This window comes from Ornithodoros turicata, chromosome 2, assembly GCF_037126465.1.
Source record: "Ornithodoros turicata isolate Travis chromosome 2, ASM3712646v1, whole genome shotgun sequence".
NCBI classification, from domain to species: domain Eukaryota; kingdom Metazoa; phylum Arthropoda; class Arachnida; order Ixodida; family Argasidae; genus Ornithodoros; species Ornithodoros turicata.
Window position 1 is genome coordinate 83,144,514 of NC_088202.1, and position 10,830 is coordinate 83,155,343.

The following is a 10,830-nucleotide window of genomic DNA, read 5'->3' on the forward strand; positions in this document are numbered from 1 at the left end:
GGCATCAAACTGCGTTTTTAGCAGATGTTCGCATATAGCTTGCTCGGTATGCTGTCTGCGGTATGCGTGTCACACTATAAAAAATATCAATTTGTTCACCAGGAACATTTTAGAGAACATTCGTAGAAGTACCATTATCTGACACCTACGCTTTATTACTTACGCTTTATTACTTAAAAAGTGTACTGATGGTGACACCGCTGTAGTATATCCGCGATATTTACTTACGTACCCAATTTGAGCCGTTGTAGTGGACGAGGCAATTAAACACGGACGAACACAACACAATTGCCATCATTCACTTTTTGTGGCACCGCACGATCTTTGAGCCACCGGCTACGGGAGGCGAACTGTACCCTGAGCTGCAAAGAACAGTGCTGCCAGAGACCGGAGAGGCCAGGGGAGAGCCAGTACCGCCAACCGATACGGAAAGGTATTTACGAACATGCACGCGCTGAAAAAAAAATTCCACGAAACGCTTATTCGAATCGACAAAACCAACCGGCTACAGATTTCGTAAAACAACCCGTACTTCATGCCGTGTTCTAGAAGTAAACTTAAAGGGCCACTAAAATGCAAAAACAAGTTTAATTCAAATTACGTTACACGTTATGTTGATTTCGTACTTGTTATCACAATTCAAAACTTTGATTCCGTTACGAAGCTACAGTCATAATTATATTGGACTCTTTCTTGCTTCGGCGCTAGGCAGTGAACGACGCTTCGGCTCGTGCATCGGCGTTTTTAGTCCATGCTGCGCGTGCACGCGCGTGCCATGCCATGGAGAGGTCCCAGTGAAAAGCATAGTGTGCGTTGATTAGCGGACTGACGTCGCTGTCCGAAGGATGTGAAGATAAATGTTGTCAGTGGAACATTCGCGAGAACTGTTGTGGGCTACAATTCAGTGAATCGGTATTTAAAAATGCAGCAGTGCGCATCATGCCGCGCAAATACGGAACACTATGATCGGACCCGTTCCAAATTCACACGCGCACGATAGGTATGTGCGCGCTTCTCCAGCTGTCTGATTGGATGCCGCCAATCTTTGCCTCCTATGGATCCCATTCGTTGCCGCCACAGACGACTCTGTTCTCATTGCGTTTTCTTCTAAACGGTGGCATTGTATGAACTAACTTTGTTTGGATGATGCTAATTGAAACACAGACTTCCATTTGAGAGCAAGTTGTTTTTGCATTTTAGTGCCCCTTTAAGAATGAGCGAATTCAAACAACTCAGGGAAAAGAGGTCTCTCCGGTCACATATGATAACATCTACACCACACCAGCACGAATTTCCCTTGAGCTACAGTGCCTCAAGTACAGGGGGGACGGACAACCAACCACGCTATTCCCATTCTCTCTCACATCTTTTTCACTCACTCTCTCATTCAGACACGAGGCAGGGCGATTCGTAAAGGATATAAACAACGAGAATTAGACGGGGCAGACCACAATTAGGGACGCACAGACAGGTAGGCCTCAAGCGCCAAGAAATTAACGAATTCAAACAACTCAGGGAAAACACGGAGTTTACAAATCGCTCTGCCTCGCGTCTGAATGAGAGAGTGAGTGAGAAAGATGGAAGAGAGAATGGGAATAGCGTGGTTGGTTGTCCGTCCCCCCTGTGTCTGTGTCGTTCCTAATGGTGGTGTGCCTGGGCCAATTCTCGTTGTTTAAGAATGAGACCGCGTGACTTCTTCGTTTCACATGGAAAATGCGAACGCTAAGACAACATGTGTACTCTTCTAAACAAAGTGTAAACACAATGGATTGCTTAGATTTTTTGGAAAAGTTATGCGTATAATACAGTACATATGTTCCCAACTGTGAAATTCGGGTTATCACCTTTTGCAATCAACACACGTTCAATGCTGCGCAGGCACGGTTCTGGGACGAACAACTTCAAAACGTTTAATTTGTTTCTCGCCAGGTGGAACCTGTAACACCGATTTGTATTGTTGGCTCTATATGAGATGAGAGCCACAGAAGATTGTGTACTCATCTTCCTAAACTTTCCCTAACTCGCTTAGTCCGCTCGTTAACCGTATCTTATCTTATCACCGATTTGCTTTTATTCGTTTGTCGCAGCAAAATCTGCGAAGCCAGGCCAGCCAACATGTAGTCCTGGAAGCCAAGCAAGGGGTGGTTGGTAAGTGGGTGAGGGGGAATATGTTTATTTAGAAAAAAGAAAAGGAAAGGTTAGCCAGACGGAGGTCGGCTTGCTATTCCAAAAAAGGGAAAGGGGGAACAAAGGAAAGAAAAGAAAAATAAGAAAACAAAAAAGAAAATAAAAAGAAGGAAAGGAAAAGAAAAAGGAAGAACGCAAAACTAAAACTGAAAAATCACACACACGGTCACACAAGCAGTGCAGCGTTTCAATGGACAATCCTGTCCCGAACACAAGGCGGTGAAACATGCTGATTTATGCTATCCACGGCCACCACGACAGGTAACTTAGAGCGAGTCGCTCGAATAAAAGCTGTACCGTCACTAACTACGTCACATGTCTGCGAAAATGCTACCTTCACATCGTAGGTGTACGTGTACGTCGGGATGAATAACCACTGCATCATTTGTGCTGTGGATGTGTTGTGGAGTTGCACTTTGAGCGTGGTAAGAACAATTAAGCTGTAATGGAACATGCTCAGTATGAGAAGAACGTCCGGAAAGCCAACACTGTCACCGCCAATTCTTCGCTGAGCACTGACGACGACGTTGAAATATGCCTGATTTCGCTATGAACTCCCTCCGCGATACCAATGGAATACTTATAGTCTAGTTCAAAATGTCATTTAATTTGGTTCCATTGAAATCTCCTGTCGACCGCTTTGTCGAACAAACAACAATTTGACAACAAATTTCGATATATAGAAAAGGTGCTGCGTGCCTTGGAACCCAAGGCGAGGGAAGCAGCGTTGTCGGCGCTTGCAAACTTCATAGTGAATCCTGTTATCGAAACAGTCTATTTGGCCCGCATTCTAGGCATGTGTTATCGAGTTCTTTGGTTTGGCGTTGTCGATTTTCTGTGTATAGGATGCAGTTGCGCATTCGCGCACGCATAAGCGTGTGCAGTTCGGCGAGGCGTATGCGGGGGAGCGTGTGGGGTGACTGGGTGAGGTTTATCATTTCTTTCGTTCTCTTTTTCCAGACAATGTATCCCGTGGGAACAGATCGTCAAAATAATGGCACACTCCGGCTGAGTTTCCTCCTGAATGTGTTTTTACTTCGAGTTCATAATTATATCGTAACTATATCAGGGTGTACTTCCTACAAAACAGGCGAAAACGGTACTGGCTGCACTTCTTAACTTGGAACTCTGGGGAACTAATCGGTGATTGCCACCGTCAAGTACCGTGGTTTTCTGTGCGTAACGAACGGCGATATGTAACACGCATCTTAGATAATTAGCGAAATGTGAAAAATAGTCTGGGGTAATGGGCGCGACAGGAAATGTTCATGCGACAGGCCCTGCAATGGTCTTGCAAGGGAGGCTGCAGGAGACGCCTAGTGCAGTGCTACGTCTATTAGCATTATATGACGTAGTACTGAAGGGAAAGCTACGCGGGACGCCGTGAGGTCATAGATGCTGTACTTGCTTGTACATAGATGCTTTGTGTTCGTACTTACGAGCGGCTGCCCCGAGAAAAACTTCGATACGTAAATAATAATTACCGTAATATAAATGCAAGTAGATTCTCACTGTATTTGACGCGCATCGGTGGATAATGCGCGCCGCCTCTTCCCGGCACTGTTGCTGTTATTCTTGGCCGCCCTTCCCCATTGCCCACGGTGAACCCTCGTACCCATTCTTACCATGGTGGTGGTGGTGGTATCGTGCAGTGTGACGTAATTGCTTCGATGCCTAAGGGTGAGCTGTACTAATCAACGTCGATGTTGTCAAATATCTGTCGGTACGATGGCATTGAAAATGGAAAATGCTCAGGCGGTCCTGTAGGCGACGAACACGTATTCTATACGTGTAAGAATTTTTTCGAGCGTTGCTCGAGAGCGAATCACATTTTTTTTAACTCATATGACGTGCCCTTTATACCGAAGAGGATATGGTTACAAACCAAAACACTTCTGTGCCGCTATAACCAGATTGTTGAGCTTCGATATATGATCGCAGCTTCACTCCACGTCGCCATGTATACCACAGGAGACATTGGCGGATCGCGTATGTGGTGTGCCTTTCGATCTCTTTGCTGTGTCGTTTCCTTGCACTTTATCCTTTCGTTAAAACTTTGTATTTTGTTATCTCTTTACGAATTTCTGTCTCTTTTGCGTTTCAGCGTTCCGCCATGCCACCCATGGAAGGGATTGGTACAGTTGCCACTGTGCATATCATGATTCGGGATGTCCGCATTCGAAATCAAACGGAGGCCGCCCTGTTCCCTCAATATGGTTGCGCATCTTTGTATCATGTATTTTCGTCTACCCGAATGCATAACAGAATTCTAATGCGGGATAGGTTTGAACTCCTATATTTCGAATAACGCATACATCATTTCAAGAGGAAATAAAGAAACATTTTTGTATAAAGAGTACCACTGGCAGGGCAGATACCGGAACTTTCGTCAATAACGTGTGGAGCGCTAAAAAATCTTCTTAAAAATTTGCAGCTTTCACATTTGATTCAGTAAATTAGAAAAAAAAATATAAGGGAAAACGTTCGTTCTTATACGCTGTGAATACCCTATTCCGCCATTTTCTTTAGCCGACGGGAATTTTCATGGCTCTGTAATTAACTCTGGAAGGCATATTCACTAACAAAGGTTAAACAAAGCTGCATATTATGATTGGAAATTGCTGAAAAAAACGGCAAATTAAGTATCGTAAGAAACGTTAGGCTCCTACAAAACTAAACATTTTCTCTTTTTTCTTTTTCACTCCACTCACTCGCTCACTCAAGTGCATCTACACGCAAGACTTAGCAAGTGGTATAGGCTATTGTAAATGTTAAGAGAGCAGCTATCTTTTTTCACGAATTTAACTCAAAGAACTGGACCAAGTTGCAATTCATATATCAAATTTTAGACGATAATACATCTTTCAGTGGATAGCTGCGCCCCCAAACTCTCTTCTCTTTTTATTCGTTTTATCTTGATTACAAACCGGTACCTTATCTTGGCGAAACCTCTATCTTTTGGCAGCAGTGCACCGATCTCTAAAGTTCCGCAATGGACCTTTTTCACACTCACTGGACCTTTTTCACTGTGCGACCACATGTTAAAAGTGCCAACTAGGACGACAATAATGCTGCAAAGTCATTTGAAACTGCACTAACTGCTGTTGCAGATGATAGCAAGACGCATATGACCGTAAGCCTGACTCGCATGGAGCGATTTTGCTCGCGACTCGCGCGCGTTAGCGCCGCCGCGACCAAGTTTTGAGGCACGCGCGCAGATTTTAGCCGTGAAATGAAAGAAGCACTGAACACAAACGTCGCAACACGCACAAACAATCACGCATGATAAGCACAGCCATACAACACCGTCGATGATCGCTGTTTTGCTGCGCTAATGAATAGGGCTATTCCAAATTATGCATTACTGTCAGGAACCATGGTCTCGCGTAACGTCACGCGTGAGAGCACAGTGAAACCGTTCAGTTTCTTGCCTACACGACAAATGCGGAAGGCATTGTCAGTGCACGAAGAGATCACTTGCTACCTCCGTTTTCCTTCCGAGATGTCCACACCAGTAAACCATCCCACATTCTGAACATGCCATTGCGCTTTACTTCCATTCTGGCTGTTTCATCGGCACTTACAATGCCAACACATGTGTTCACTATCCATTAAAGATTTTTGAAGTGCAAGTTTTTTGCGGTTTTCAGCTTGCCTCATGAGAACAGCACATTGTTTGCAAAAAACAAAATAATTTGACTGTATACATGTGCATATAGGCATGTATCCCAAGCAGCACCCCGATGTCGGGCCGACATCGGCCCGATGTGCTCCTGCCGACACCCCAGACATCGTCCCAACATACACTTTACAACATCGCCCAGAGTTAGACCGATGTCGCGTCAGGATATTGGCCCAATGTCCTTTCGACATGCTGCCGATTTGTAACCGATATTGCGCTAACATAATTTTGTATTTTTATTCGTGTGTTGGCAGTTAACTACAAAAACAACATTAGACTGGCTATTTGCGAGGAGACAACAGTTTTATTTCTGCCATTGCTTCGTACGCGTTTTATTTTCTGATGCTTTCCTTTCTTTCTCGTATTTCCCATGGCGGGCAATGAGCCCGGCGTTTCAAAAAGCAATAAGATAAATAGTGTAAAAAGCTCGTGGTACCACGAACTGCAAGAAGCTTTGGAAAGGTGTGTATTGTCATCAAGCAGGAGAGCTACCTATCGAGATGGCATTCCTTTGAAAGCGGAAACACATACTATATATTTCATGTCTTGAGAGCTTCCACAAATTTGAGAGCCCTGCTCGCCTCGCAGTTAAAATGAAGGGGGTGACGCGTCTCAGTTTAATTCGATCGCGCATACAAAGAAGACGGAAGTAAGGAATTGCTTAGAATCTTAACTCAACATCAACGTAACGAATGTTTTCCTACTCGTTTCAGCGTGAGACACCCAGTAAGTCCATCGAAAGCCATTGTCAACGTCATGCCGCTGGCTCCAGTCGACATCGAGCCGACATTGGCAAGCTCTGTGGGATGTCGGTCGCAAGTTGGCATTGTCAGCGTCATGTCGTTGCTGTCGGTCAACATCAAGCCGACGTTCCCAACTTCTGCTGGATGTCGATCGGAAGTTGGCATTGTCGGCTACATGTCCGTTGTTTTGTTCAACATCAAGCCGACATTGCCAACTTCAACGTTATATCGGCCGCATATTGACATTGTCGGCTACATGTCGCTTGTTTCGGTCAACATCAAGTCGACATTCCCAACTTCAACGTGATATCTGTCGCAAATTGGCATTGTCGCCTACATGTCGCTTGTTTCGGCCAACACCGAGCCGACATTGCAACCTGCTGTCGTATATCGGTCACAAGCTGGCAGTGTCGGGGATATGTTGGGCCGACGTGCTCAACTTTCTGCCGACATTGGCCCGATGTCGTGTGCTGCCTGGGATGCCTTACGCTAATCTAATACATCAATACGTGTTACTCCGTTTCGTGGGGGCATTTTTCTAAGGACCAGCAGAACGCAACTGTGACTATGCTGGTTTTCAGGGCTTAATTGTTACTCTTAGAAGCCGTTATCCTATATAACGGGATATTCGACATTCGAAGGAAATTTTGCAGGTATTCGTATTCGATTCGTATTCGAAAATTTCAATATTCTCGCACCTCTAGTTATAGGTCTTGTTTCTTCACCTGTCTCTTAAGTTCATATAGGACATATTTATCGAACTGTCGAGTTTCACAGAGTGTCAATGTGTCAACTAGTCAATGTGTCAGTAACCTCATATTCAAAATACAACAAACTGCGCAATCAAGCCCGTTAATAAAAGATTGACGTTTACGGGGGACTGTATTTTGCGGAATCAAATCGTATTGACACGCTGTGGCAAAGGAAAAGAAAATGAGGGTAGAGAAATAACGAACAAAAAGAGACTGGTGTGTCACAGAAATAGAACTGTGCAAGTGTACGTCTGCATGCTTGATCAAACTCTGGAAAATGTGGAGAATGCACGATGAGGTCGCCGTCATTGGCTGGCATATTAGGCTCAGCACGTGTCACAACCCCACCTGTGTTAAGTTGTTATCGACAGCTGCGGCATTTTTTTTTTTTTTCATGACAATACCACGTGCTTAACACCGAGGACTAGGGTGACCATTTTTACCCCCCTGCCTTCAGAAGGGTGTCTATTGCCGTCTTCGACTGTCTATATTCAGTACAGTGCTGATTGAACGACGACATGGTGGTACACTCCCCCACATTCCGCCAGCACCCCCCTTCCCCAAATTAAAGTCCTGGGAAAATCCCTGACTCGAATGAAGTTGTAGCAAAAGTTGGATCGCGCGAACAAACCCTAAAGCATTTCCTGGCAACTGAGCGGTGAGTTGTTTGCGGCGTGAGTTCGAACCGTGGTGTCCTGCAATTCACCTCGTCGCTTCAGTAGCCTCGAACGTAGCCCAACATGCATGAATACAAATGCAAGGTCTCTGCGGCTGTCATCTGCATCTTACTATACACTACTACTGTATACTACTTCCTTTCTTTTTTCTTTTTTTTGTGAGATTACCCTCACAGCACTGAACAAAACTGATGCCTTAAATGGCAATGTGATTGTTTATTTACTCTTCGAAGTAGACTACTAGACCGCGGGTGGTCCAAATTATTCGCAGTCCTACCCTGCGGCACGTGCAGTATGGGCTGACTCACCGCACGTGTAAATCTACTCCCAATTAGCGCTATTAGAAACGCAATACAACTCAATTTTTCTATGACAGCGTACGCTGTTTCGTTTAAATTGTGCGGAACTCACGATGATTCAATGTTGTCCTGATCCTGTTGTCCGTAAAAGTAGCCTGAGATTTTACTTTAAAATATGACAATTTTTTAAAGTGTCCGCTTTAGCACACGTTCTGGGGACATTGTATGCGACCTTCGAAACGCAACAAGGGTCGCTGCCTTAGACAGTGACATGACGATGCACTAGTATCACTGTTAGAATGTTGGCTTCTTGTATTTCTCTGAGATCGTGGCTTGTGACCGGAGGATACGAGCCCCTTACAATTCATACGTCAAGACCGCTCAAGCATGTGCGTATAGTAGCGCAAACTGTCCTGTTTCTCAGTTCATGTGATTATACGTCGCAGTGGGTATATGCTTAGGGCGAGGTCACGAACAGGGCTTGTACGCTAAGGCAGTCTCGATTAGTAAAAAATAAAAACGAGAGCAATATTGAAGTGACATCAGTGAAACACAGCATAACTTCACCATCCACGACAGACTAACGTTGCTGCTCTCCTGGGCGCAGCGTAACTTCTACACTTTCGAAAAGAAAAAAGAAGGATGCTGTTAAACTATGCAAGAGTGACAGTAATGCCGAAGACCTTGCGCCGACAAAAAGTTGCTATATTGTATTTGAGAACTGGGAACGTATTAGGAACTGTATTACTCCGGTGGCATGTTGAACGCCGCAGAGAGCAACCTCTTAGGTGGTTTCCGACTGAAATGGCAGCAACACTGGCGCGCTACAGCGCATTTCATGTAAGTCGAGCGGGCTTGTGTGCAGAACAACGAGTAAGCGGCTCAGCTTCTTTTGAGCTTCCTTCCGCATTGACTCTCGCGAACTGTCACGAATTCACAGAAACGCAAACAGGGACAGCTTGACAGTCTTAATGCAACGTTACACGTAAAACCCATCCGACCACTTACCTATTCCTCCATGAGTGTGTCGAGAGTGTTGAATGCGTCGGCGCAGAAAATGGTTAGAGTTCAGGCGGAATGCACGAGTTACGTTTCGCTCTGAACAGATGTTGTCGCGCGAGTGCAGGTTGCACTCTTCAGCCGTTGTTTAAGCCACAACAGGTGGGACACGATTTCCCCTCATTTGGCCCTCACGCGTCACGGAACGATACTGCGCTTGTGTTACGTGATGATGCATGCGACAGTAGGGGGCTGCAATATAAACAAGGAAGTGATGGTCACTAACATTTTAAAGCGAGACCAAGTGCCATCACACGTCGGCGACTTCGGTATTGTCCAGCATGCCATATGGCGCGTAAGTACAAGCAGGAAAGAAACAAGCGTATACACATACGCCTTCTGGCAACTGGTTGTTTATCCCAGTAGTGATGAACGTTGTTATAATATCTCCTCCGCATGCACTTCTGCTTGTCCCATTCTGTACCTGTCGCATGCTCCTGCGTTTCAGAAATTCTAATTCCTTTCTTTTCAGGTCGACAAACAAAAAGTACAACGAAGGGCGGTATGCAACAAACAAAACCAACGAGATCGTACATGCGCACCCCGGTATAGCACCTTCATGAAAAAAGAAATTCGCCAATGCACACATTCATCTCATAATGCATACTGTCTTGGAATCATGTTTATAAAAATGCGTTCTGTTCTTTTCGGTCAGTCTTAGTATCATGAGAAAATATATACAGAAGTAGATGTTGATGACATCACACTGTCCATGTAGAATGCGAGGTATCACTGCGAAGTTGAAACCCTCTTGGCCGCGAAATGTCGTTGTTGAGTTCAGTAATAATTTAAGTGGGAGCACGAGGACGATTTCAGGCAAATGTGACGCGTAGCTTCACTAGCAGGCACGAACCCAATAGATGGGGCCAACTTCATATTGTAATCATCACACCAACATCATAAAGGTGGAAGATATAAACGTTAGAGCCATTATAGTTATCGATAAGTGAAGTCGAACAATCAGTATATTTGCCTGCCACAGCTTGTCTTTTGTCGTATCTTATATTTAGGGTTCCGCGTTTTCGGCAGTTATTCCTCGGAAGATTCGTCGGGCATTTTCCCGCATTTATATGTTTTGTCAAATTCGGAAATTTTCGTCATTTTGAAACGTTTGTGCCCAAAACAAACGTTTGTGCCGAAAAATCGGCGGCTATGATCACCGGGCGGAGTTACACAGGGAGGAGCTATTTCCTTAAAAACAGCGTGAACTACAGCTAACTGATGAAATTATGAAATGAAACATACTTGCATATCAAACCGTCAATACTTGCTACAGACGATAGAACAGGTCACGTTTTAGCTAGTTACGTTTTAGCGAAAAAGAGTGTCGCTTTAGCGAATACCATTTTAGAGACTACGGGGCACGTTCTAGGGAATGCCGTTTCAGAGAAAGCAGATTTCGGTTTTGGTATCGCTGGCTCCGAAGAACAT

The 10,830-nt window shown here is 44.8% G+C and overlaps 1 protein-coding gene across 1 annotated transcript in view; it reads right to left on the reverse strand.

The window, feature by feature from the left end:
• Positions 1-9,464, reverse strand: part of LOC135383783 (uncharacterized) — a 42,311-nt gene extending 32,847 nt beyond the window's left edge. The window contains exon 1 of the mRNA XM_064613110.1: positions 9,349-9,464. The gene's annotated coding sequence lies outside the window, so the exon portion shown is untranslated. The remainder of the gene's footprint in view (positions 1-9,348) is intronic.
• Between the last annotated feature and the right edge of the window lie 1,366 nt (positions 9,465-10,830).